The sequence below is a fragment of the Anabrus simplex genome, chromosome 3 (genome assembly GCF_040414725.1).
Source record: "Anabrus simplex isolate iqAnaSimp1 chromosome 3, ASM4041472v1, whole genome shotgun sequence".
Lineage (NCBI taxonomy): Eukaryota > Metazoa > Arthropoda > Insecta > Orthoptera > Tettigoniidae > Anabrus > Anabrus simplex.
Genome location: NC_090267.1, coordinates 450,862,781 through 450,884,414, shown reverse-complemented (window position 1 = coordinate 450,884,414; position 21,634 = coordinate 450,862,781). Strand labels below are relative to the sequence as shown.

Below are 21,634 nucleotides of genomic sequence, written 5' to 3'. Positions count from 1 at the left end.
AAAGTCGCTGCGGACAGGATTCGTACCTGTGCGGAAAAGAACCATGGACTTCAAGTCCAACTCTTTCACCACTCGGACACAGCAGCAGCCGGGCATTTAGTGAGTAACGAATTATGAATATCTCTCATTTCTGTGGAAATGTCTTCCTTAAACAGTCGCTTCGGACAGGATTCGAACCTGTGCGGGTAGAACCCATTGGATTTCATGTCCAGCTCCTTAACAGCTCGGACACCGCAGCTGACATTCAATAAGTGAGTAAGGAATTATGAATATCTGGCATTTCCTTTGGAAATGTCTTCCTCAAAAAGTCGCTGCGGACAGGATTCGAACCTGTGCGGGTAGAACCCATTGGATTTCAAGTCCAACTCCTTAACCACTCGGACACCACAGCTGTTGTGCATTAGGTGAGTAAGGAATTATGAATCAATAGTAACTTGTATCGGTGGAAATGTCTTCATTAAGAAAGTCGCTGCGGACAGGATTCGAACCTGTGCGGATAAAAACCAATGGATTTCTAGTCCAACTCTTTAACCACTCGGACAAAGCAGCAGCTGGGCATTTAGTGAGTAACGAATTATGATTATCTGGCATTTCCGTGGAAATATCTTCCTTAAAAAGTCGCTGCTGACAGGATTCGTACCTGTGCGGGTAGAACCCATTGGATTTCAAGTCCAACTCCTTAACCACTCGGACACCCCCGCTGTTGTGCATTAGGAGAGTAAGGAATTATGAATCAATAGTAACTTATATCGGTGGAAATGCTTCATTAAAAAAGTCGCTGCGGACAGTATTCGAACCTGTGCGGGTAGAACCCATTGGATTTCGAGTCCAAGTCCTTAACCACTCGCACACCCCCGCTGTTGTGCAATAGAAGAGTAAGGAATTATGAATCAATAGTAACTTATATCGGTGGAAATGCTTCATTAAAAAAGTCGCTGCGGACAGGATTCGAACCTGTGCGGGTAGAACCCATTGGATTTCGAGTCCAACTCCTTAACCACTCGGACGCCCCCGCTGTTGTGCATTAGGAGAGTAAGGAATTATGAATCAATAGTAACTTATATCGGTAGAAATGCTTCATTAAAAAAGTCGCTGCGGACAGGATTTGAACCTGTGCGGATAAAAACCATGGATTTCAAGTCCAACTCTTTAACCACTCGGACTCAGCAGCTGCTGGGCGTTTAGTGAGTAACGAATTATGAATATCTGGCATTTCCGTGGAAATGTCTTCCTTAAAGGTCGCTGCGGACAGGATTCGAACCTGTGCGGGTAGATCCCATTGGATTTCGAGTCCAACTCCTTAACCACTCGGACACCGCAGCTGTTGTGCGTTAGGTGAATATGGAATTATGAATCAATTGTAACTTATATCGGTGGAAATGTCTTCATTGAAAAATTCGCTGCGGTCAGGATTCGAACCTGTGCGGATAAAAACCAATGTATTTCTAGTCCAACTCTTTAACCACTCGGTAACAGCAGCAGCTGGGCATTTAGTGAGTAACGAATTATGAATATCTGGCATTTCCGTGGAAATGTCTTCCTTAAAAAGTCGCTGCGGACAGGACTCGAACCTGTGCGGGTAGAACCCATTGGATTTCTAGTCCAACTCCTTAATCACTCGGACACCGCAGCTGCTGTGCGGTAAGTGAGTAAGGAATTATGAATAACTAGTATATCGGTCGACACTTTGGGAGTGGCGACCCCATCGTACTAATAGCTTATATCTGTTTCACTCATTACATCCCTGACTGGGTCAAAGCCTGGAAAACAGGATATAGGTTTTCCTTTTCAGCATATCGGTGGAAATGCCTTCCTTAAAAAAGTCGCTGCGGACAGGATTCGAACCTGTGCGGGTAGAACCCATTGGATTTCAAGTCCAACTATTTCACCACTCGGACACAGCAGCAGCCGGGCATTCAGTGAGTAACGAATTATGAATATCTGGCATTTCTGTGGAAATGTCTTCCTTAAACAGTCGCTTCGGACAGGATTCGTACCTGTGCGGGTAGAACCCATTGGATTTCAAGTCCAACTCCTTAACCACTCGGACACCCCCGCTGTTGTGCATTAGGAGAGTAAGGAATTATGAATCAATAGTAACTTATATCGGTGGAAATGCTTCATTAAAAAAGTCTCTGCGGACAGGATTCGAACCTGTGCGGGTAGAACCCATTGGATTCGAGTCCAACTCCTTAACCACTCGGACACCCCCGCTGTTGTGCATTGGGAGAGTAAGGAATTATGAATCAATAGTAACTTATATCGGTGGAAATGCTTCATTAAAAAAGTCGCTGCGGACAGGATTCGAACCTGTGCGGGTAGAACCCATTGGATTTCGAGTCCAACTCCTTAACCACTCGGACACCCCCGCTGTTGTGCATTAGGAGAGTAAGGAATTATGAATCAATAGTAACTTATATCGGTGGAAATGCTTCATTAAAAAAGTCGCTGCGGACAGGATTCGAACCTGTGCGGATAAAAACCATGGATTTCAAGTCCAACTCTTTAACCACTCGGACTCAGCAGCTGCTGGGCATTTAGTGAGTAACGAATTATGAATATCTGGCATTTCCGTGGAAATGTCTTCCTTAAAAAGTCGCTGCGGACAGGATTCGAACCTGTGCGGGTAGATCCCATTGGATTTCGAGTCCAACTCCTTAACCACTCGGACACCACAGCTGTTGTGCATTAGGTGAGTAAGGAATTATGAATCAATAGTAACTTGTATCGGTGGAAATGTCTTCATTAAGAAAGTCGCTGCGGACAGGATTCGAACCTGTGCGGATAAAAACCAATGGATTTCTAGTCCAACTCTTTAACCACTCGGACAAAGCAGCAGCTGGGCATTTAGTGAGTAACGAATTATGATTATCTGGCATTTCCGTGGAAATATCTTCCTTAAAAAGTCGCTGCTGACAGGATTCGTACCTGTGCGGGTAGAACCCATTGGATTTCAAGTCCAACTCCTTAACCACTCGGACACCCCCGCTGTTGTGCATTAGGAGAGTAAGGAATTATGAATCAATAGTAACTTATATCGGTGGAAATGCTTCATTAAAAAAGTCGCTGCGGACAGTATTCGAACCTGTGCGGGTAGAACCCATTGGATTTCGAGTCCAACTCCTTAACCACTCGCACACCCCCGCTGTTGTGCAATAGAAGAGTAAGGAATTATGAATCAATAGTAACTTATATCGGTGGAAATGCTTCATTAAAAAAGTCGCTGCGGACAGGATTCGAACCTGTGCGGGTAGAACCCATTGGATTTCGAGTCCAACTCCTTAACCACTCGGACGCCCCCGCTGTTGTGCATTAGGAGAGTAAGGAATTATGAATCAATAGTAACTTATATCGGTAGAAATGCTTCATTAAAAAAGTCGCTGCGGACAGGATTTGAACCTGTGCGGATAAAAACCATGGATTTCAAGTCCAACTCTTTAACCACTCGGACTCAGCAGCTGCTGGGCGTTTAGTGAGTAACGAATTATGAATATCTGGCATTTCCGTGGAAATGTCTTCCTTAAAGGTCGCTGCGGACAGGATTCGAACCTGTGCGGGTAGATCCCATTGGATTTCGAGTCCAACTCCTTAACCACTCGGACACCGCAGCTGTTGTGCGTTAGGTGAATATGGAATTATGAATCAATTGTAACTTATATCGGTGGAAATGTCTTCATTGAAAAATTCGCTGCGGTCAGGATTCGAACCTGTGCGGATAAAAACCAATGTATTTCTAGTCCAACTCTTTAACCACTCGGTAACAGCAGCAGCTGGGCATTTAGTGAGTAACGAATTATGAATATCTGGCATTTCCGTGGAAATGTCTTCCTTAAAAAGTCGCTGCGGACAGGACTCGAACCTGTGCGGGTAGAACCCATTGGATTTCTAGTCCAACTCCTTAATCACTCGGACACCGCAGCTGCTGTGCGGTAAGTGAGTAAGGAATTATGAATAACTAGTATATCGGTCGACACTTTGGGAGTGGCGACCCCATCGTACTAATAGCTTATATCTGTTTCACTCATTACATCCCTGACTGGGTCAAAGCCTGGAAAACAGGATATAGGTTTTCCTTTTCAGCATATCGGTGGAAATGCCTTCCTTAAAAAAGTCGCTGCGGACAGGATTCGAACCTGTGCGGGTAGAACCCATTGGATTTCAAGTCCAACTATTTCACCACTCGGACACAGCAGCAGCCGGGCATTCAGTGAGTAACGAATTATGAATATCTGGCATTTCTGTGGAAATGTCTTCCTTAAACAGTCGCTTCGGACAGGATTCGTACCTGTGCGGGTAGAACCCATTGGATTTCAAGTCCAACTCCTTAACCACTCGGACACCCCCGCTGTTGTGCATTAGGAGAGTAAGGAATTATGAATCAATAGTAACTTATATCGGTGGAAATGCTTCATTAAAAAAGTCTCTGCGGACAGGATTCGAACCTGTGCGGGTAGAACCCATTGGATTCGAGTCCAACTCCTTAACCACTCGGACACCCCCGCTGTTGTGCATTGGGAGAGTAAGGAATTATGAATCAATAGTAACTTATATCGGTGGAAATGCTTCATTAAAAAAGTCGCTGCGGACAGGATTCGAACCTGTGCGGGTAGAACCCATTGGATTTCGAGTCCAACTCCTTAACCACTCGGACACCCCCGCTGTTGTGCATTAGGAGAGTAAGGAATTATGAATCAATAGTAACTTATATCGGTGGAAATGCTTCATTAAAAAAGTCGCTGCGGACAGGATTCGAACCTGTGCGGATAAAAACCATGGATTTCAAGTCCAACTCTTTAACCACTCGGACTCAGCAGCTGCTGGGCATTTAGTGAGTAACGAATTATGAATATCTGGCATTTCCGTGGAAATGTCTTCCTTAAAAAGTCGCTGCGGACAGGATTCGAACCTGTGCGGGTAGATCCCATTGGATTTCGAGTCCAACTCCTTAACCACTCGGACACCGCAGCTGTTGTGCGTTAGGTGAGTATGGAATTATGAATCAATAGTAACTTATATCCGTGGAAATGTCTTCATTGAAAAATTCGCTGCGGTCAGGATTCGAACCTGTGCGGATAAAAACCAATGGATTTCTAGTCCAACTCTTTAACCACTCGGAAACAGCAGCAGCTGGGCATTTAGTGAGTAACGAATTATGAATATCTGGCATTTCCGTGGAAATGTCTTCCTTAAAAAGTCGCTGCGGACAGGACTCGAACCTGTGCGGGTAGAAACCATTGGATTTCTAGTCCAACTCCTTAACCACTCGGACAGCGCAGCTGCTGTGCGGTAAGTGAGTAAGGAATTATGAATAACTAGTATATCGGTCGACACTTTGGGAGTGGCGAACCCATCGTACTAATAGCTTATATCTGTTTCATTCATTACATCACTGACTGGGTCAAAGCCTGGAAAACAGGATATAGTTTTCATTTTCAGCATATCCGCGGAAATGCCTTCCTTAAAAAAGTCGCTGCGGACAGGATTCGAACCTGTGCGGGTAGAACCCATTGGATTTCGAGTACAACTCCTTAACCACTCGGACACCGCAGCTGATGTGCATCAGGTGAGTAAGGAATTATGAATAACTAGTATATCGGTCGACACTTTGGGAGTGGCGACCCCATCGTACTAATATCTTATATCTGTTTCATTCATTACATCACTGACTGGGTCAGAGCCTGGAGAACAGGATATAGGTTTTCATTTTCAGCACATCCGTGTAAATGCCTTCCTTAAAAAAGTCGCTGCGGACAGGACTCGAACCTGTGCGGGTAGAACCCATTGGATTTCTAGTCCAACTCCTTAACCACTCGGACACCGCAGCTGCTGTGCGGTAAGTGAGTAAGGAATTATGAATAACTAGTATATCGGTCGACACTTTGGGAGTGGCGACCCCATCGTACTAATAGCTTATATCTGTTTCATTCATTACATCCCTGACTGGGTCAACGCCTGGAAAACAGGATATAGGTTTTCATTTTCAGCATATCGGTGGAAATGCCTTCCTTAAAAAAGTCGCTGCGGACAGGATTCGAACCTGTGCGGGTAGAACCCATTGGATTTCAAGTCCAACTCCTTAACCACTCGGACACCCCAGCTGTTGCGCATTAGGTGAGTAAGGAATTATGAATCAATAGTAACTTATGTCGGTGGAAACGTCTTCATTAAAAAAGTCGCTGCGGACAGGATTCGAACCTGTGCGGATAAATACCAATGGATTTCTAGTCCAACTCTTTAACCACTCGGACGCAGCAGCAACTGGGCATTTAGTGAGTAACGAATTATGAATATCTGGCATTTCCGTGGAAATATCTTCCTTAAAAGTCGCTGCGGACAGGATTCGAACCTGTGCGGGTAGAACCCATTGGATTTCAAGTCCAACTCCTTAACCACTCGGTCACAGCAGCAACTGGACATTCAGTGTGTAACGACTTATGAATATCTGGCATCTCCGTGGAAATGTCTTCCTTAAAAAGTCGCTGCTGACAGGATTCGAACCTGTGCGGGTAGAACCCATTGGATTTCAAGTCCAACTCCTTAGCCACTCGGACACCGCAGCTGCTGTGCGGTGAGTGAGTAAGGAATTATGAATAACTAGTATATCGGTGGACACTTTGGGAGTGGCGACCCCATCGTACTAATACCCTATATCTGTTTCATTCATTACATCCCTGACCCGGTCAAAGACTGGAAAACAGGATGTAGGTTTTCATTTTCAGCATATCGGTGGAAATGCCTTCTTAAAAAAAGTCGCTGCGGACAGGATTCCAACGTGTGCGGATAAAAACCAATGGATTTCTGTTCCAACTCTTTAACCACTCGGTCACAGCAGCAACTGGACATTCAGTGTGTAACGACTTATGAATATCTGGCATCTCCGTGGAAATGTCTTCCTTAAAAAGTCGCTGCGGACAGGATTCGAACCTGTGCGGGTACAACCCATTGGATTTCAAGTCCAACTCCTTAACCGCTCGGACAACGCAGGTGACACGCAATAAGTGAGTAAGGATTTATGAATATCTGGCATTTCCGTGGAAATGTCTTCCTCAAAAAGTCGCTGCGGAGAGGATTCGAACCTGTGCGGGTAGAACCCATTGGATTTCAAGTCCAACTCCTTAACCACTCGGACACCCCAGCTGCTCTGCGGTAAGTGAGTAAGGAATTATGAATAACTAGTATATCGGTGGACACTTTGGGAGTGGCGACCCCATCGTACTAATAGCCTATATCTGTTTCATTCATAATATCCCTGACCCGGTCAAAGACTGGAAAACAGGATGTAGGTTCTCATTTTCATCATATCGGTGGAAATGCCTTCCTTAAAAAAGTCGCTGCGGACAGGATTCGTACCTGTGCGGAAAAGAACCATGGACTTCAAGTCCAACTCTTTCACCACTCGGACACAGCAGCAGCCGGGCATTTAGTGAGTAACGAATTATGAATATCTCTCATTTCTGTGGAAATGTCTTCCTTAAACAGTCGCTTCGGACAGGATTCGAACCTGTGCGGGTAGAACCCATTGGATTTCATGTCCAGCTCCTTAACAGCTCGGACACCGCAGCTGACATTCAATAAGTGAGTAAGGAATTATGAATATCTGGCATTTCCTTTGGAAATGTCTTCCTCAAAAAGTCGCTGCGGACAGGATTCGAACCTGTGCGGGTAGAACCCATTGGATTTCAAGTCCAACTCCTTAACCACTCGGACACCACAGCTGTTGTGCATTAGGTGAGTAAGGAATTATGAATCAATAGTAACTTGTATCGGTGGAAATGTCTTCATTAAGAAAGTCGCTGCGGACAGGATTCGAACCTGTGCGGATAAAAACCAATGGATTTCTAGTCCAACTCTTTAACCACTCGGACAAAGCAGCAGCTGGGCATTTAGTGAGTAACGAATTATGATTATCTGGCATTTCCGTGGAAATATCTTCCTTAAAAAGTCGCTGCTGACAGGATTCGTACCTGTGCGGGTAGAACCCATTGGATTTCAAGTCCAACTCCTTAACCACTCGGACACCCCCGCTGTTGTGCATTAGGAGAGTAAGGAATTATGAATCAATAGTAACTTATATCGGTGGAAATGCTTCATTAAAAAAGTCGCTGCGGACAGTATTCGAACCTGTGCGGGTAGAACCCATTGGATTTCGAGTCCAACTCCTTAACCACTCGCACACCCCCGCTGTTGTGCAATAGAAGAGTAAGGAATTATGAATCAATAGTAACTTATATCGGTGGAAATGCTTCATTAAAAAAGTCGCTGCGGACAGGATTCGAACCTGTGCGGGTAGAACCCATTGGATTTCGAGTCCAACTCCTTAACCACTCGGACGCCCCCGCTGTTGTGCATTAGGAGAGTAAGGAATTATGAATCAATAGTAACTTATATAGGTAGAAATGCTTCATTAAAAAAGTCGCTGCGGACAGGATTTGAACCTGTGCGGATAAAAACCATGGATTTCAAGTCCAACTCTTTAACCACTCGGACTCAGCAGCTGCTGGGCGTTTAGTGAGTAACGAATTATGAATATCTGGCATTTCCGTGGAAATGTCTTCCTTAAAGGTCGCTGCGGACAGGATTCGAACCTGTGCGGGTAGATCCCATTGGATTTCGAGTCCAACTCCTTAACCACTCGGACACCGCAGCTGTTGTGCGTTAGGTGAATATGGAATTATGAATCAATTGTAACTTATATCGGTGGAAATGTCTTCATTGAAAAATTCGCTGCGGTCAGGATTCGAACCTGTGCGGATAAAAACCAATGTATTTCTAGTCCAACTCTTTAACCACTCGGTAACAGCAGCAGCTGGGCATTTAGTGAGTAACGAATTATGAATATCTGGCATTTCCGTGGAAATGTCTTCCTTAAAAAGTCGCTGCGGACAGGACTCGAACCTGTGCGGGTAGAACCCATTGGATTTCTAGTCCAACTCCTTAACCACTCGGACACCGCAGCTGCTGTGCGGTAAGTGAGTAAGGAATTATGAGTAACTAGTATATCGGTCGACACTTTGGGAGTGGCGACCCCATCGTACTAATAGCTTATATCTGTTTCATTCATTACATCACTGACTGGGTCAAAGCCTGGAAAACAGGATATAGGTTTTCATTTTCAGCATATCCGTGGAAATGCCTTCCTTAAAAAAGTCGCTGCGGACAGGAATCGAACATGTGCGGGTAGAACCCATTGGATTTCGAGTACAACTCCTTAACCACTCGAACACCGCAGCTGTTGTGCATCAGGTGAGTAAGGAATTATGAATAACTAGTATATCGGTCGACACTTTGGGAGTGGCGACCCCATCGTACTAATATCTTATATCTGTTTCATTCATTACATCACTGACTGGGTCAAAGCCTGGAGAACAGGATATAGGTTTTCATTTTCAGCATATCCGTGTAAATGCCTTCCTTAAAAAAGTCGCTGCGGACAGGACTCGAACCTGTGCGGGTAGAACCCATTGGATTTCTAGTCCAACTCCTTAATCACTCGGACACCGCAGCTGCTGTTCGGTAAGTGAGTAAGGTATTATGAATAACTAGTATATCGGTCGACACTTTGGGAGTGGCGACCCCATCGTACTAATAGCTTATATCTGTTTCATTCATTACATCCCTGACTGGGTCAAAGCCTGGAAAACAGGATATAGGTTTTCATTTTCAGCATATCGGTGGAAATGCCTTCCTTAAAAAAGTCGCTGCGGACAGGATTCGAACCTGTGCGGGTAGAACCCATTGGATTTCAAGTCCAACTCCTTAACCACTCGGACACCCCAGCTGTTGCGCATTAGGTGAGTAAGGAATTATGAATCAATAGTAACTTATATCGGTGGAAACGTCTTCATTAAAAAAGTCGCTGCGGACAGGATTCGAACCTGTGCGGATAAAAACCAATGGATTTCTAGTCCAACTCTTTAACCACTCGGACGCAGCAGCAACTGGGCATTTAGTGAGTAACGAATTATGAATATCTGGCATTTCCGTGGAAATGTCTTCCTTAAAAGTCGCTGCGGACAGGATTCGAACCTGTGCGGGTAGAACCCATTGGATTTCAAGTCCAACTCCTTAACCACTCGGACACCGCAGCTGCTCTGCGGTAAGTGAGTAAGGAATTATGAATAACTAGTATATCGGTGGACACTTTGGGAGTGGCGACCCCATCGTACTAATAGCCTATATCTGTTTCATTCATAATACCCCTGACCCGGTCAAAGACTGGAAAACAGGATGTAGGTTTTCATTTTCAGCATATCGGTGGAAATGCCTTCCTTAAAAAAGTCGCTGCGGACAGGATTCGTACCTGTGCGGAAAAGAACCATGGATTTCAAGTCCAACTCTTTCACCACTCGGACACAGCAGCAGCCGGGCATTCAGTGAGTAACGAATTATGAATATCTGGCATTTCTGTGGAAATGTCTTCCTTAAACAGTCGCTTCGGACAGGATTCGTACCTGTGCGGGTAGAACCCATTGGATTTCAAGTCCAACTCCTTAACCACTCGGACACCCCCGCTGTTGTGCATTAGGAGAGTAAGGAATTATGAATCAATAGTAACTTATATCGGTGGAAATGCTTCATTAAAAAAGTCGCTGCGGACAGGATTCGAACCTGTGCGGGTAGAACCCATTGGATTCGAGTCCAACTCCTTAACCACACGGACACCCCCGCTGTTGTGCATTGGGAGAGTAAGGAATTATGAATCAATAGTAACTTATATCGGTGGAAATGCTACATTAAAAAAGTCGCTGCGGACTGGATTCGAACCTGTGCGGGTAGAACCCATTGGATTTCGAGTCCAACTCCTTAACCACTCGGACACCCCCGCTGTTGTGCATTAGGAGAGTAAGGAATTATGAATCAATAGTAACTTATATCGGTGGAAATGCTTCATTAAAAAAGTCGCTGCGGACAGGATTCGAACCTGTGCGGATAAAAACCATGGATTTCAAGTCCAACTCTTTAACCACTCGGACTCAGCAGCTGCTGAGCATTTAGTGAGTAACGAATTATGAATATCTGGCATTTCCGTGGAAATGTCTTCCTTAAAAAGTCGCTGCGGAAAGATTCGAACCTGTGCGGGCAGATCCCATTGGATTTCGAGTCCAACTCCTTAACCACTCGGACACCGCAGCTGTTGTGCGTTAGGTGAGTATGGAATTATGAATCAATAGTAACTTATATCCGTGGAAATGTCTTCATTGAAAAATTCGCTGCGGTCAGGATTCGAACCTGTGCGGATAAAAACCAATGGATTTCTAGTCCAACTCTTTAACCACTCGGAAACAGCAGCAGCTGGGCATTTAGTGAGTAACGAATTATGAATATCTGGCATTTCCGTGGAAATGTCTTCCTTAAAAAGTCGCTGCGGACAGGACTCGAACCTGTGCGGGTAGAAACCATTGGATTTCCAGTCCAACTCCTTAACCACTCGGACAGCGCAGCTGCTGTGCGGTAAGTGAGTAAGGAATTATGAATAACTAGTATATCGGTCGACACTTTGGGAGTGGCGACCCCATCGTACTAATAGCTTATATCTGTTTCATTCATTACATCAGTGACTGGGTCAAAGCCTGGAAAACAGGATATAGGTTTTCATTTTCAGCATATCCGCGGAAATGCCTTCCTTAAAAAAGTCGCTGCGGACAGGATTCGAACCTGTGCGGGTAGAACCCATTGGATTTCGAGTACAACTCCTTAACCACTCGGACACCGCAGCTGTTGTGCATCCGGTGAGTAAGGAATTATGAATAACTAGTATATCGGTTGACACTTTGCGAGTGGCGACCTCATCGTACTAATAGCTTATATCTGTTTCATTCATTACATCACTGACTGGGTCAAAGCCTGGAAAACAGGATATAGGTTTTCATTTTCAGCATATCCGTGTAAATGCCTTCCTTAAAAAAGTCGCTGCGGACAGGACTCGAACCTGTGCGGGTAGAACCCATTGGATTTCAAGTCCAACTCCTTAACCGCTCGGACACCGCAGCTGATATGCAATAAGTGAGTAAGGAATTATGAATATCAGGCATTTCCGTGGAAATGTCTTCCTCAAAAAGCCGCTGCGGCCAGGATTCGAACCTGTGCGGGTAGAACCCATTGGATTTCAAGTCCAACTACTTAACCACTCGGACAGCCCAGCTGTTGTGCATTAGGTGAGTAAGGAATTATGAATCAATAGTAACTTATATCGGTGGAAATGTCTTCATTAAAAAAGTCGCTGCGGACAGGATTCGAACCTGTGCAGATAAAAACAAATGGATTTCTAGTCCAACAACTTAACCACGCGGACACAGCAGCAGCTGGGCATTTAGTGAGTAACGAATTATGAATATCTGGCATTTCCGTGGAAACGTCTTCCTTAAAAGTCGCTGCGGACAGGATTCGAACCGGTGCGGGTAGAACCCATTGGATTTCATGTCCAACTTCTTAACCGCTCGGACACCGCAGCTGATATGCATTAAGTGAGTGAGGAGTTATGAATATTTAGCATTTCCGTGGAAATGTCTTCCTTAAAATGTCACTGCGGACAGGATTCGAACCTGTGCGGATAAAAACCAATGGATTTCTAGTCCAACTCTTTATCAACTCGGAAACAGCAGCAGCTGGGCGTTTAGTGAGTAACGAATTATGAATATCTGACATTTCCGTGGAAATGTCTTCCTTAAAAAGTCGCTGCGGACAGGTTTTGAACCTGTGCGGGTAGAACCCATTGGATATCAAGTCCAACTCCTTAACCACTCGGACACCGCAGCTGCTGTGCGGTAAGTGAGTAAGGAATTATGAATAACTAGTATATCGGTGGACACTTTGGGAGTGGCGACACCATCGTACTAATAGCCTATATCTGTTTCATTCATTACATGCCTGACCCGGTCAAAGACTGGAAGACAGGCTGTAGGTTTTCATTTTCAGCATATCGGTGAAAATGCCTTCCTTAAAAAAGTCGCTGCGGACAGGATTCGAACCTGTGCGGATAAAAACCATGGATTCAAGTCTAACTCTCTAACCACTCGGACACAGCAGCAGCTGGGCATTTAGTGAGCAACGAATTATGAATATCTGGCATTTCCGTGGAAATGTCTTCCTTAAAAAGTCCCTGCGGACAGGATTCGAACCTGTGCGGGTAGAACCCATTGGATTTCAAGTCCAACTCCTTAACCACTCGGACACCCCCGCTGTTGTGCATTAGGTGAGTAAGGAATTATGAATCAATAGTAACTTATATCGGTGGAAATATCTTCATTTAAAAAGTCGGTAAGGACAGGATTCGAACCTGTGCGGGTAGAACCCATTGGATTTCAAGTCCAACTCCCTAACCACTCGGACACCCCCGCTGTTGTGCATTAGGTGAGTAAGGAATTATGAAACAATAGTAACTTATATCGGTGGAAATATCTTCATTTAAAAAGTCGCTGCTGACAGGATTCGAACCAGTGCGGGTAGAACCCATTGGATTTCAAGTCCAACACCTTATCACCCGTACGAATAACCCGAGCTGTTGTGCATTAGCTGAGTAAGGAATTATGAATCAATAGTAACTTATGTCGGTGGAAATGTCTTCATTAAAAAAGTCGCTGCGGACAGGATTCGAACATGTGCGGATAAAAACCAATGGATTTCCAGTCCAACTTTTTAACCACTCGGACACCGCAGCTGATATGCATTAAGTGAGTGAGGAGTGATGAATATCGAGCATTTCCGTGGAAATGTCTTCCTTAAAAAGTCGCTGCGGACAGGATTCGAACCTGTGTGGATAACAACCAACGGATTTCTAGTCCAACTCTTTAACCACTCGGTCACAGCAGCAACTGGGCGTTTAGTGAGTAACGACATATGAATATCTGCATTTCCGTGGAAATGTCTTCCTTAAAAAGTCGCTGCGGACAGGATTCGAATCTGTGCGGGTAGAACCCACTGGATTTCAAGTCCAACGCCTTAACCACTCGGACACCGCAGCTGCTGTGCGGTGAGTGAGTAAGGAATTATGAATAACTAGTATATCGGTGGACACTTTGGGAGTGGCGACCCCATCGTACTAATAGCCTATATCTGTTTCATTCATTACATCCCTGACACGGTCAAAGACTGGAAAACAGGATGTAGGTTTTCATTTTCAGCACATCGGTGGAAATGCCTTCCTTAAAAAAGTCGCTGCGAACAGGATTCGAACCTGTGCGGAAAAAAACCATGGATTTCAAGTCCAACTCTTTAACCACTCGGACGCAGCAGCAGCTGGGCATTTAGTGAGTGATGAATTACGAATATCTGGCATTTCCGTGGAAATCACTTCCTGAAACAGTCGCTGCGGTCAGGATTCGAACCTGTGCGGGAAGAACCCATTGGATTTCAAGTCCAACTCCTTAACCACTCGGACACCCCAGCTGTTGTGCATTAGGTGAGTAAGGAATTATGAATCGATAGTAACTTATATCGGTGGAAATGTCTTCATTTAAAAAGTCGCTGCGGACAGGATTCGAATTCGTGTGGGTACAACCCATTGGATTTCAAGCCCAACTCCTTAACCACTCGGACACCCCAGCTGCTGTGCGGTAAGTGAGTAAGGAATTATGAATAACTAGTATATCGGTTGACACTTTGGGAGTGGCGACCCCATGGTACTAATAGCCTATATCTGTTTCATTCATTACATCCCCGACCCGGTCAAAGACTGGAAACAGGATGTAGGATTTCATTTTCAGCATATCGGTGGAAATGCCGTCCTTAAAAAGGTCGCTGCGGACAGGATTCGATCGTGTGCGGATAAAAACCATGGATTTCAAGTCCAAATCTTTAACCACTCGGACACAGCAGCAGCTGGGCATTTAGTGAGTAACGAATTATGAATATCTGGCATTTCCGTGGAAATGTCTTCCTTAAAAAGTCGCTGCGGACAGTATTCGAACCTGTGCGGGTAGAACCCATTGGAGTTCGAGTCCAACTCCTTAACCACTCGGACACCGCAGCTGTTGTGCATTAGGTGTGTAAGGAATTATGAATCAATAGTAACTTTTATCGGTGGAAATGTCTTCATTGAAGAAGTCGCTGCGGACAGGATTCGAACCTGTGCGGGTAGAACCCATTGGATTTCAAGTCCAACTCGTTAACCGCTCGGACACCGCAGCTGATGCGTATTAAGTGAGTAGGGAGTTATGAATATCGAGCATTTCCGTGGAAATGTCTTCCTTAAAAAGTCGCTGCGGACAGGATTCGAACCTGTGCGGATAAAAACCAATGGATTTCTAGTCCAACTCTTTAACGACTCGGTCCCAGCAGCAACTGGGCATTTAGTGTGTAACGACTTATGAATATCTGGCATTTCCGTGGAAATGTCTTCCTTAAAAAGTCGCTGCGTACAGGATTCGAACCTGTGCGGGTAGAACCCATTGGATTTCTAGTCCAACTCCTTAACCACTCGGACACCGCAGCTGCTGTGCGGTGAGTGAGTAAGGAATTATGAATAACTAGTATATCGGTGGACACTTTGGGAGTGGCGACACCATCGTACTAATAGCCTTTATCTGTTTCATTCATTACATCCCTGACCCGGTCAAAGACTGGAAAACATGATGTAGGTTTTCATTTTCAGCATATCGGTGGAAATGCCTTCCTTAAAAAAGTCGCTGCGGACAGGATTCGAACCTGTGCGTATAAAAACCATGGATTTCAAGTCCAACCCTTTAACCACTCGGACACAGCAGCAGCTGGGCGTTTAGTGAGTAACGAATAATGAATATCTGGCATTTCCGTTGATATGTCTTCCTTAAAAATTCGCTGCGGACAGGATTCGAACATGTGCGGGTAGAACCCATTGGATTTCATGTCCAACTTCTTAACCGCTCGGACACCGCAGCTGATATGCATTAAGTGAGTAAGGAGTTATGAATATCTAGCATTTCCGTGGAAATGTCTTCCTTAAAATATCACTGCGGTCAGGATTCGAACCTGTGCGGATAAAAACCAATGGATTTCTAGTCCAACTCTTTAACCACTCGGAAACAGCAGCAGCTGGGCATTTAGTGAGTTACGAATTATGAAAATCTGGCATTTCCGTGGAAATGTCATCATCATCATCATCTGTTTACCCTCCAGGCTCGGTTTTTCCCTCGGACTTAGCGAGGGATCCCACCTCTACCGCCTCAAGGGCAGTGTCCTGGAGCTTCAGACTCTTGGTCGAGGGATACAACTGGGGAGTATGACCAGCACCTCGCCCAGGCGGCCTCACCTGCTATGCTGAACAGGGGCCTTGTGGAGGGATGGGGAGATTGGAAGGGATAGGCAAGGAAGAGGGAAGGAAGCGGCCGCGGCCTTAAGTTAGTTACCATCCCGGCATTCGCCTGGAGGAGAAGTGGGAAACCACGGAAAACCACTTCCAGGATGGTTGAGGTGGGAATCGAACCCACCTCTACTCAGTTGACCTCCCGAGGCTGAGTGGACCCCGTTCCAGCCCTCGTACCACTTTTCAAATTTCGTGGCAGAGCCGGGAATCGAACCCGGACCTCCGGGGGTGGCAGCTAATCACGCTAACCACTACACCACAGAGGCGGCTTCCGTGGAAATGTCTTCCTTAAAAAGTCGCTGCGGACAGGATGCGAACCTGTGCGGGTAGTACCCATTGGATTTCTAGTCCAACTCCTTAAAAACTCGGACACCGCAGCTGCTGTGCGGTAAGTGAGTAAGGAATTATGAATAACTAGTATATCGGTCGACACGTTGGGAGTGGCGACCCCATCGCACTAATAGCTTATATCTGTTTCATTCATTACATCCATGACTGGGTCAAAGCCTGGAAAACAGGATGTAGGTTTTCATTTTCAGCATATCGGTGGAAATGCCTTCCTTAAGAAAGTTGCTGCGGACAGGATTGGAACCTGTGCGTGTAGAACCCATTGGATTTCCAGTCTAACTCCTTAACCGCTCGGACACCGCAGCTGATATGCATCAAGTGAGTAAGGAGTTATGAATATCTAGCATTTCCGTGGAAATGTCTTCCTTAAAAAGTCACAGCGGACAGGATTCGAACCCGTGTGGATAAAAACCAATGGATTTCTAGTCCAACCACTTAACCACGCGGACGCAGCAGCAGCTGGGCAGTTAGTGAGTAACGAATTATGATTATCTGGCATTTCCGTGGAAATATCTTCCTTAAAAAGTCGCTGCGGACAGGATTCGAACCTGTGCGGGTAGAACCCAACGGATTTCAAGTCCAACTCCTTAACCACTCGGACACCCCCGCTGTTGTGCATTAGGAGAGTAAGGAATTATGAATCAATAGTAACTTATATCGGTGGAAATGCTTCATTAATAAAGTCGCTGCGGACAGGATTCGAACCTGTGCGGGTAGAACCCACTGGATTTCGAGTCCAACTCCTTAACCACTCGGACACCGCAGCTGTTGTGCATTAGGTGAGTACGGAATTATGAATCAATAGTAACTTATATCGGTGGAAATGTCTTCATTGAAATAGTCGCTGCGGACAAGATTCGAACCTGTGCGGGTAGAACCCATTGGATTTCAAGTCCAACTCCTTAACCGCTCGGACACCGCAGCTGATACGTGTTAACTGAGTAACGAGTTATGCATATCGAGCATTTCCGTGGAAATATCTTCCTTAAAAAGTCGCTGCGGACAGGATTCGAAACTGTGCGGATAAAAACCAATGGATTTCTAGTCCAACTCTTTAACCACTCGGTCACAGCAGCAACTGGGCATTTAGTGTGTAACGACTTATGAATATCTGGCATTTCCGTGGAAATGTCTTCCTCAAAAAGTCGCTGCGGACAGGATTCGAACCTGTGCGGGTAGAACCCATTGGATTTCAAGTCCAACTCCTTAACCACTCGGACACCACAGCTGTTGAGCATTAGGTGAGTAAGGAATTATGAATCAATAGTAACTTGTATCGGTGGAAATGTCTTCATTTAAAAAGTCGCCGCGGACAGGATTCGAACCTGTGCGGGTAGATCCCATTGGATTTCGAGTCCAACTCCTTAACCACTCGGACACCGCAGCTGTTGTGCGTTAGGTGGGTAAGGAATTATGAATCAATAGTAACATATATCGGTGGAAATGTCTTCATTGAAAAATCCGCTGCGGACAGGATTCGAACATGTGCGGGTAGAACCCATTGGATTTCATGTCCAACTTCTTAACCGCTCGGACACCGCAGCTGTTATGCATTAAGTGAGTAAGGAGTTATGAATATCTAGCATTTCCGTGGAAATGTATTCCTTAAAATGTCACTGCGGTCAGGATTCGAACCTGTGCGGATAAATGCCAATGGTTTTCTAGTCCAACTCTTTAACCATTCGGAAACAGCAGCAGCTGGGCATTTAGTGAGTAACGAATTATGAATATCTGGCATTTCCGTGGAAATGTCTTCCTTAAAAAGTCGCTGCGGACAGGACTCGAACACGTGCGGGTAGAACCCATTGGATTTCAAGTCCAACTCCTTAACCACTCGGACACCGCAGCTGCTGTGCGGCAAGAGAGTAAGGATTTATGAATAATTAGTATATCGGTCGACACTTTGGGAGTGGCGACCTCATCGCACTAATAGCTTATATCTGTTTCATTCATTACATCCCTGACTGGGTCAAAGCCTGGAAAACAGGATGCAGGTTTTCATTTTCAGCATATCCGTGGAAATGCCTTCCTTAAAAATGTCGCTGCGGACAGGATTGGAACCTGTGCGGGTAGAACCCATTGGATTTCAAGTCCAACTCCTTAACCGCTCGGACACCGCAGCTGATATGCATTAAATGAGTAAGGAGTTATGAATATCGAGCATTTCCGTGGAAATGTCCTCCTTAAAAAGTCGCGTCGTACAGGATTCGAACCTGTGTGGATAAAAACCAATGGATTTCTAGTCCAACTCTTTAACCACTCGGTAACAGCAGCAACTGGGCATTTAGTGAGTAACGACTTATGAATATCTTGCATTTCCGTGGAAATGTCTTCCTTAAAAAGTCGCTGCGGACAGGATTCGAACCTGTGCGGGTAGAACCCTCTGGATTTCAAGTCCATCTCCTTAAGCACTCGGACACCGCACCTGCTGGGCGGTGAGTGAGTAAGGAATTATGAATAACTAGTAAATCGGTGGAAACTTTGGGTGTGGCGACCCCATCGTACTAATAGCCTATATCGGTTTCATTCATTACATCCCTGACCCGGTCAAAGACTGGAAAACAGGATGTAGGTTATAATTTTCAGCATATCGGTGGAAATGCCTACCTTAAAAAAGTCGCTGCCCTACAGGATTCGAACCTGTGCGGATAAAAACCATGGATTTCAAGTCCAACTCTTTAACCACTCGGACGCAGCAGCAGCTGGGCATTTAGTGAGTGACGAATTATGAATATCTGGCATTTCCGTGGAAATGACTTCCTTAAACAGTCGCTGCGGACAGGATTCGAACCTGTGCGGGTAGAACCCATTGGATTTCAAGTCCAACTCCTTAACCGCTCGGACACCGCAGCCGATATGCATTAAGTGAGTAAGGAGTTATGAATATCGAGCATTTCCGTGGAAATGTCTTCCTTAAAAAGTCGCTGCGGACAGGATTTGAACCTGTGTGGATAAAAACCAATGGATTTCTAGTCCAACTCTTTAACCACTCGGTCACAGCAGCAACTGGGCATTTAGTGAGCGACGAATTATGAATATCTGGCATTTCCGTGGAAATGACATCCTTAAACAGTCGCTGCGGACAGGTTTCGAACCTTTGCGGGAAGAACCCATTGGATTTCTAGTCCAACTCCTTAACCACTCGGACACCGCAGCTGCTGTGCGGTGAGTGAGTAAGGAATTATGAATAACTAGTATATCGGTCGACACTTTGGGAGTGGCGACCCCATCGCACTAATAGCTTATATCTGTTTCATTCATTACATCCCTGACTGGGTCAAAGCCTGGAAAACAGGATGTAGGTTTTCATTTTCAGCATATCGGTGGAAATGCCTTCCTTAAGAAAGTTGCTGCGGACAGGATTGGAACCTGTGCGTGTAGAACCCATTGGATTTCCAGTCTAACTCCTTAACCACTCGGACCCCGCAGCTGTTGTGCATTAGGTGAGTAAGGAATTATGAATCAATAGTAGCTTATATCGGTGGAAATGTCTTCGTTGAGAAAGTCGCTGCGGACAGGATTCGAACCTGTGCGGGGAGAACCCATTGGATTTCAAGTCCAACTCCTTAACCACTCGGACACCCCCGCTGTTGTGCATTAGGAGAGTAAGGAATTATGAATCAATAGTAACTTGTATCGGTGGAAATGCTTCATTAAAAAAGTCGCTGCGGACAGGATTCGAACCTGTGCGGGTAGAACCCACTGGATTTCGATTCCAACTCCTTAACCACTCGGACACCGCAGCTGTTGAGCATTAGGTGAGTAAGGAATTATGAATCAATAGTAACTTGTATCGGTGGAAATGTCTTCATTTAAAAAGTCGCTGCGGACAGGATTCGAACCTGTGCCGGTAGATCCCATTGGATTTCGAGTCCAACTCCTTAACCACTCGGACACCGCAGCTGTTGTGCGTTACGTGGGTAAGGAATTATGAATCAATAGTAACATATATCGGTGGAAATGTCTTCATTGAAAAATCCCCTGCGGACAGGATTCGAACATGTGCGGGTAGAACCCATTGGATTTCATGTCCAACTTCTTAACCGCTCGGACACCGCAGCTGATATGCATTAAGTGAGTAAGGAGTTATGAATATCGAGCATTTCCTTGGAAATGTCTTCCTTAAAAAGTCGCTGCGGACAGGATTTGAACCTGTGTGGATAAAAACCAATGGATTTCTAGTCCAACTCTTTAACCACTCGGTCACAGCAGCAACTGGGCATTTAGTGAGTAACGACTTATGAATATCTGGCATTTCCGTGGAAATGTCTTCCTTAAAACGTCGGTGCGGACAGGATTCGAACCTGTGCGGTAGAAAGCACTGGATTTCAAGTCCAACTCCTTAACCACTCGGACACCCCAGCTGTTGTGCATTAGGTGTGTAAGGAATTATGAATCAATAGTAACTTATATCGGTGGAAATGTCTTCATTTAAAAAGTCGCTGCGGACAGGATTCGAACCTGTGCGGATAAAACCCAATGGATTTCTAGTCCAGCTCTTTAACCACTCGGTCACAGCAGCAACTGGGCATTTTGTGTGTAACGACTTATGAATATCTGGCATATCCGTTGAAATGTCTTCCTTAAAAAGTCGCTGCGGACAGGATTCGAACCTGTGCGGGTAGAACCCATTGGATTTCAAGTCCAACTCCTTAACCACTCGGACACCGCAGCTGCTGTGCGGTGAGTGAGTAAGGGATTATGAATAACTAGTATATCGGTGGACACTTTGGGAGTGGCGACCCCATCGTACTAATAGCCTATATCTGTTTCATTCATTACATCCCTGACCCGGTCAAAGACTGGAAAACAGGATGTAGGTTTTCATTTTCAGCATATCGGTGGAAATGCCTTCTTTAAAAAAGTCGCTGCGGACGGGATTCGAACCTGTGCGGATAAAAACCATGGATTTCAAGTCCAACTCTTTAACCACTCGGACGCAGCAGCAGCTGGGCATTTAGTGAGTGACGAATTATGAATATCTGGCATTTCCGTGGAAATGACCTC

General features: G+C 45.3%; 1 protein-coding gene and 58 non-coding genes across 59 annotated transcripts in view; 1 reads left to right on the top strand and 58 right to left on the bottom strand.

Annotated features, from left to right (window-relative positions):
- The window catches only part of LOC136866853 (dynein axonemal heavy chain 1), a 1,878,455-nt gene that overhangs the window by 714,195 nt on the left and 1,142,626 nt on the right, over positions 1-21,634 (top strand). The window lies entirely within an intron of this gene.
- TRNAS-UGA (transfer RNA serine (anticodon UGA)) lies at positions 310-391 on the bottom strand. The gene has a single exon. It is a non-coding gene; the product is annotated as a tRNA-Ser (tRNA).
- On the bottom strand, positions 620-698 carry TRNAS-UGA (transfer RNA serine (anticodon GGA)). Its single transcript has one exon. It is a non-coding gene; the product is annotated as a tRNA-Ser (tRNA).
- On the bottom strand, positions 934-1,015 carry TRNAS-CGA (transfer RNA serine (anticodon CGA)). The gene has a single exon. It is a non-coding gene; the product is annotated as a tRNA-Ser (tRNA).
- Positions 1,241-1,322, bottom strand: TRNAS-CGA (transfer RNA serine (anticodon UGA)). Its single transcript has one exon. It is a non-coding gene; the product is annotated as a tRNA-Ser (tRNA).
- TRNAS-AGA (transfer RNA serine (anticodon UGA)) lies at positions 1,551-1,632 on the bottom strand. The gene has a single exon. It is a non-coding gene; the product is annotated as a tRNA-Ser (tRNA).
- Positions 1,825-1,906, bottom strand: TRNAS-UGA (transfer RNA serine (anticodon UGA)). Its single transcript has one exon. It is a non-coding gene; the product is annotated as a tRNA-Ser (tRNA).
- Positions 2,290-2,371, bottom strand: TRNAS-CGA (transfer RNA serine (anticodon UGA)). Its single transcript has one exon. It is a non-coding gene; the product is annotated as a tRNA-Ser (tRNA).
- Positions 2,598-2,679, bottom strand: TRNAS-CGA (transfer RNA serine (anticodon CGA)). The gene has a single exon. It is a non-coding gene; the product is annotated as a tRNA-Ser (tRNA).
- TRNAS-UGA (transfer RNA serine (anticodon UGA)) lies at positions 2,908-2,986 on the bottom strand. Its single transcript has one exon. It is a non-coding gene; the product is annotated as a tRNA-Ser (tRNA).
- On the bottom strand, positions 3,222-3,303 carry TRNAS-CGA (transfer RNA serine (anticodon CGA)). The gene has a single exon. It is a non-coding gene; the product is annotated as a tRNA-Ser (tRNA).
- Positions 3,529-3,610, bottom strand: TRNAS-CGA (transfer RNA serine (anticodon CGA)). Its single transcript has one exon. It is a non-coding gene; the product is annotated as a tRNA-Ser (tRNA).
- Positions 3,839-3,920, bottom strand: TRNAS-AGA (transfer RNA serine (anticodon UGA)). The gene has a single exon. It is a non-coding gene; the product is annotated as a tRNA-Ser (tRNA).
- TRNAS-UGA (transfer RNA serine (anticodon UGA)) lies at positions 4,113-4,194 on the bottom strand. The gene has a single exon. It is a non-coding gene; the product is annotated as a tRNA-Ser (tRNA).
- TRNAS-CGA (transfer RNA serine (anticodon CGA)) lies at positions 4,578-4,659 on the bottom strand. Its single transcript has one exon. It is a non-coding gene; the product is annotated as a tRNA-Ser (tRNA).
- On the bottom strand, positions 4,886-4,967 carry TRNAS-CGA (transfer RNA serine (anticodon CGA)). The gene has a single exon. It is a non-coding gene; the product is annotated as a tRNA-Ser (tRNA).
- Positions 5,196-5,277, bottom strand: TRNAS-AGA (transfer RNA serine (anticodon UGA)). Its single transcript has one exon. It is a non-coding gene; the product is annotated as a tRNA-Ser (tRNA).
- Positions 5,469-5,550, bottom strand: TRNAS-CGA (transfer RNA serine (anticodon AGA)). Its single transcript has one exon. It is a non-coding gene; the product is annotated as a tRNA-Ser (tRNA).
- Positions 5,743-5,824, bottom strand: TRNAS-AGA (transfer RNA serine (anticodon UGA)). Its single transcript has one exon. It is a non-coding gene; the product is annotated as a tRNA-Ser (tRNA).
- Positions 6,017-6,098, bottom strand: TRNAS-UGA (transfer RNA serine (anticodon CGA)). The gene has a single exon. It is a non-coding gene; the product is annotated as a tRNA-Ser (tRNA).
- On the bottom strand, positions 6,326-6,407 carry TRNAS-UGA (transfer RNA serine (anticodon UGA)). Its single transcript has one exon. It is a non-coding gene; the product is annotated as a tRNA-Ser (tRNA).
- On the bottom strand, positions 6,478-6,559 carry TRNAS-UGA (transfer RNA serine (anticodon UGA)). Its single transcript has one exon. It is a non-coding gene; the product is annotated as a tRNA-Ser (tRNA).
- Positions 6,904-6,985, bottom strand: TRNAS-UGA (transfer RNA serine (anticodon UGA)). Its single transcript has one exon. It is a non-coding gene; the product is annotated as a tRNA-Ser (tRNA).
- Positions 7,056-7,137, bottom strand: TRNAS-UGA (transfer RNA serine (anticodon UGA)). Its single transcript has one exon. It is a non-coding gene; the product is annotated as a tRNA-Ser (tRNA).
- TRNAS-UGA (transfer RNA serine (anticodon UGA)) lies at positions 7,634-7,715 on the bottom strand. The gene has a single exon. It is a non-coding gene; the product is annotated as a tRNA-Ser (tRNA).
- Positions 7,944-8,022, bottom strand: TRNAS-UGA (transfer RNA serine (anticodon CGA)). The gene has a single exon. It is a non-coding gene; the product is annotated as a tRNA-Ser (tRNA).
- Positions 8,258-8,339, bottom strand: TRNAS-CGA (transfer RNA serine (anticodon UGA)). Its single transcript has one exon. It is a non-coding gene; the product is annotated as a tRNA-Ser (tRNA).
- TRNAS-CGA (transfer RNA serine (anticodon AGA)) lies at positions 8,565-8,646 on the bottom strand. Its single transcript has one exon. It is a non-coding gene; the product is annotated as a tRNA-Ser (tRNA).
- On the bottom strand, positions 8,875-8,956 carry TRNAS-AGA (transfer RNA serine (anticodon UGA)). Its single transcript has one exon. It is a non-coding gene; the product is annotated as a tRNA-Ser (tRNA).
- On the bottom strand, positions 9,423-9,504 carry TRNAS-AGA (transfer RNA serine (anticodon UGA)). Its single transcript has one exon. It is a non-coding gene; the product is annotated as a tRNA-Ser (tRNA).
- Positions 9,697-9,778, bottom strand: TRNAS-UGA (transfer RNA serine (anticodon CGA)). The gene has a single exon. It is a non-coding gene; the product is annotated as a tRNA-Ser (tRNA).
- TRNAS-UGA (transfer RNA serine (anticodon UGA)) lies at positions 10,006-10,087 on the bottom strand. The gene has a single exon. It is a non-coding gene; the product is annotated as a tRNA-Ser (tRNA).
- TRNAS-CGA (transfer RNA serine (anticodon AGA)) lies at positions 10,744-10,825 on the bottom strand. The gene has a single exon. It is a non-coding gene; the product is annotated as a tRNA-Ser (tRNA).
- On the bottom strand, positions 11,361-11,442 carry TRNAS-GGA (transfer RNA serine (anticodon GGA)). The gene has a single exon. It is a non-coding gene; the product is annotated as a tRNA-Ser (tRNA).
- TRNAS-CGA (transfer RNA serine (anticodon UGA)) lies at positions 11,635-11,716 on the bottom strand. Its single transcript has one exon. It is a non-coding gene; the product is annotated as a tRNA-Ser (tRNA).
- On the bottom strand, positions 11,909-11,990 carry TRNAS-UGA (transfer RNA serine (anticodon UGA)). Its single transcript has one exon. It is a non-coding gene; the product is annotated as a tRNA-Ser (tRNA).
- Positions 12,674-12,755, bottom strand: TRNAS-UGA (transfer RNA serine (anticodon CGA)). The gene has a single exon. It is a non-coding gene; the product is annotated as a tRNA-Ser (tRNA).
- TRNAS-UGA (transfer RNA serine (anticodon CGA)) lies at positions 13,256-13,335 on the bottom strand. The gene has a single exon. It is a non-coding gene; the product is annotated as a tRNA-Ser (tRNA).
- On the bottom strand, positions 13,879-13,960 carry TRNAS-UGA (transfer RNA serine (anticodon UGA)). The gene has a single exon. It is a non-coding gene; the product is annotated as a tRNA-Ser (tRNA).
- On the bottom strand, positions 14,304-14,385 carry TRNAS-UGA (transfer RNA serine (anticodon AGA)). The gene has a single exon. It is a non-coding gene; the product is annotated as a tRNA-Ser (tRNA).
- On the bottom strand, positions 14,886-14,967 carry TRNAS-CGA (transfer RNA serine (anticodon UGA)). Its single transcript has one exon. It is a non-coding gene; the product is annotated as a tRNA-Ser (tRNA).
- Positions 15,044-15,125, bottom strand: TRNAS-UGA (transfer RNA serine (anticodon UGA)). The gene has a single exon. It is a non-coding gene; the product is annotated as a tRNA-Ser (tRNA).
- On the bottom strand, positions 15,348-15,429 carry TRNAS-AGA (transfer RNA serine (anticodon UGA)). Its single transcript has one exon. It is a non-coding gene; the product is annotated as a tRNA-Ser (tRNA).
- Positions 16,577-16,658, bottom strand: TRNAS-AGA (transfer RNA serine (anticodon UGA)). Its single transcript has one exon. It is a non-coding gene; the product is annotated as a tRNA-Ser (tRNA).
- TRNAS-GGA (transfer RNA serine (anticodon UGA)) lies at positions 16,851-16,932 on the bottom strand. Its single transcript has one exon. It is a non-coding gene; the product is annotated as a tRNA-Ser (tRNA).
- On the bottom strand, positions 17,155-17,236 carry TRNAS-UGA (transfer RNA serine (anticodon UGA)). The gene has a single exon. It is a non-coding gene; the product is annotated as a tRNA-Ser (tRNA).
- TRNAS-CGA (transfer RNA serine (anticodon CGA)) lies at positions 17,312-17,393 on the bottom strand. The gene has a single exon. It is a non-coding gene; the product is annotated as a tRNA-Ser (tRNA).
- TRNAS-UGA (transfer RNA serine (anticodon UGA)) lies at positions 17,470-17,551 on the bottom strand. The gene has a single exon. It is a non-coding gene; the product is annotated as a tRNA-Ser (tRNA).
- TRNAS-UGA (transfer RNA serine (anticodon CGA)) lies at positions 17,774-17,855 on the bottom strand. Its single transcript has one exon. It is a non-coding gene; the product is annotated as a tRNA-Ser (tRNA).
- On the bottom strand, positions 17,932-18,013 carry TRNAS-CGA (transfer RNA serine (anticodon CGA)). Its single transcript has one exon. It is a non-coding gene; the product is annotated as a tRNA-Ser (tRNA).
- TRNAS-UGA (transfer RNA serine (anticodon CGA)) lies at positions 18,394-18,475 on the bottom strand. Its single transcript has one exon. It is a non-coding gene; the product is annotated as a tRNA-Ser (tRNA).
- TRNAS-UGA (transfer RNA serine (anticodon CGA)) lies at positions 18,668-18,749 on the bottom strand. The gene has a single exon. It is a non-coding gene; the product is annotated as a tRNA-Ser (tRNA).
- Positions 18,972-19,053, bottom strand: TRNAS-UGA (transfer RNA serine (anticodon UGA)). The gene has a single exon. It is a non-coding gene; the product is annotated as a tRNA-Ser (tRNA).
- Positions 19,398-19,479, bottom strand: TRNAS-UGA (transfer RNA serine (anticodon UGA)). The gene has a single exon. It is a non-coding gene; the product is annotated as a tRNA-Ser (tRNA).
- On the bottom strand, positions 19,702-19,783 carry TRNAS-AGA (transfer RNA serine (anticodon AGA)). The gene has a single exon. It is a non-coding gene; the product is annotated as a tRNA-Ser (tRNA).
- On the bottom strand, positions 20,134-20,215 carry TRNAS-UGA (transfer RNA serine (anticodon CGA)). Its single transcript has one exon. It is a non-coding gene; the product is annotated as a tRNA-Ser (tRNA).
- On the bottom strand, positions 20,291-20,372 carry TRNAS-CGA (transfer RNA serine (anticodon UGA)). Its single transcript has one exon. It is a non-coding gene; the product is annotated as a tRNA-Ser (tRNA).
- Positions 20,449-20,530, bottom strand: TRNAS-CGA (transfer RNA serine (anticodon UGA)). The gene has a single exon. It is a non-coding gene; the product is annotated as a tRNA-Ser (tRNA).
- Positions 21,220-21,301, bottom strand: TRNAS-UGA (transfer RNA serine (anticodon AGA)). The gene has a single exon. It is a non-coding gene; the product is annotated as a tRNA-Ser (tRNA).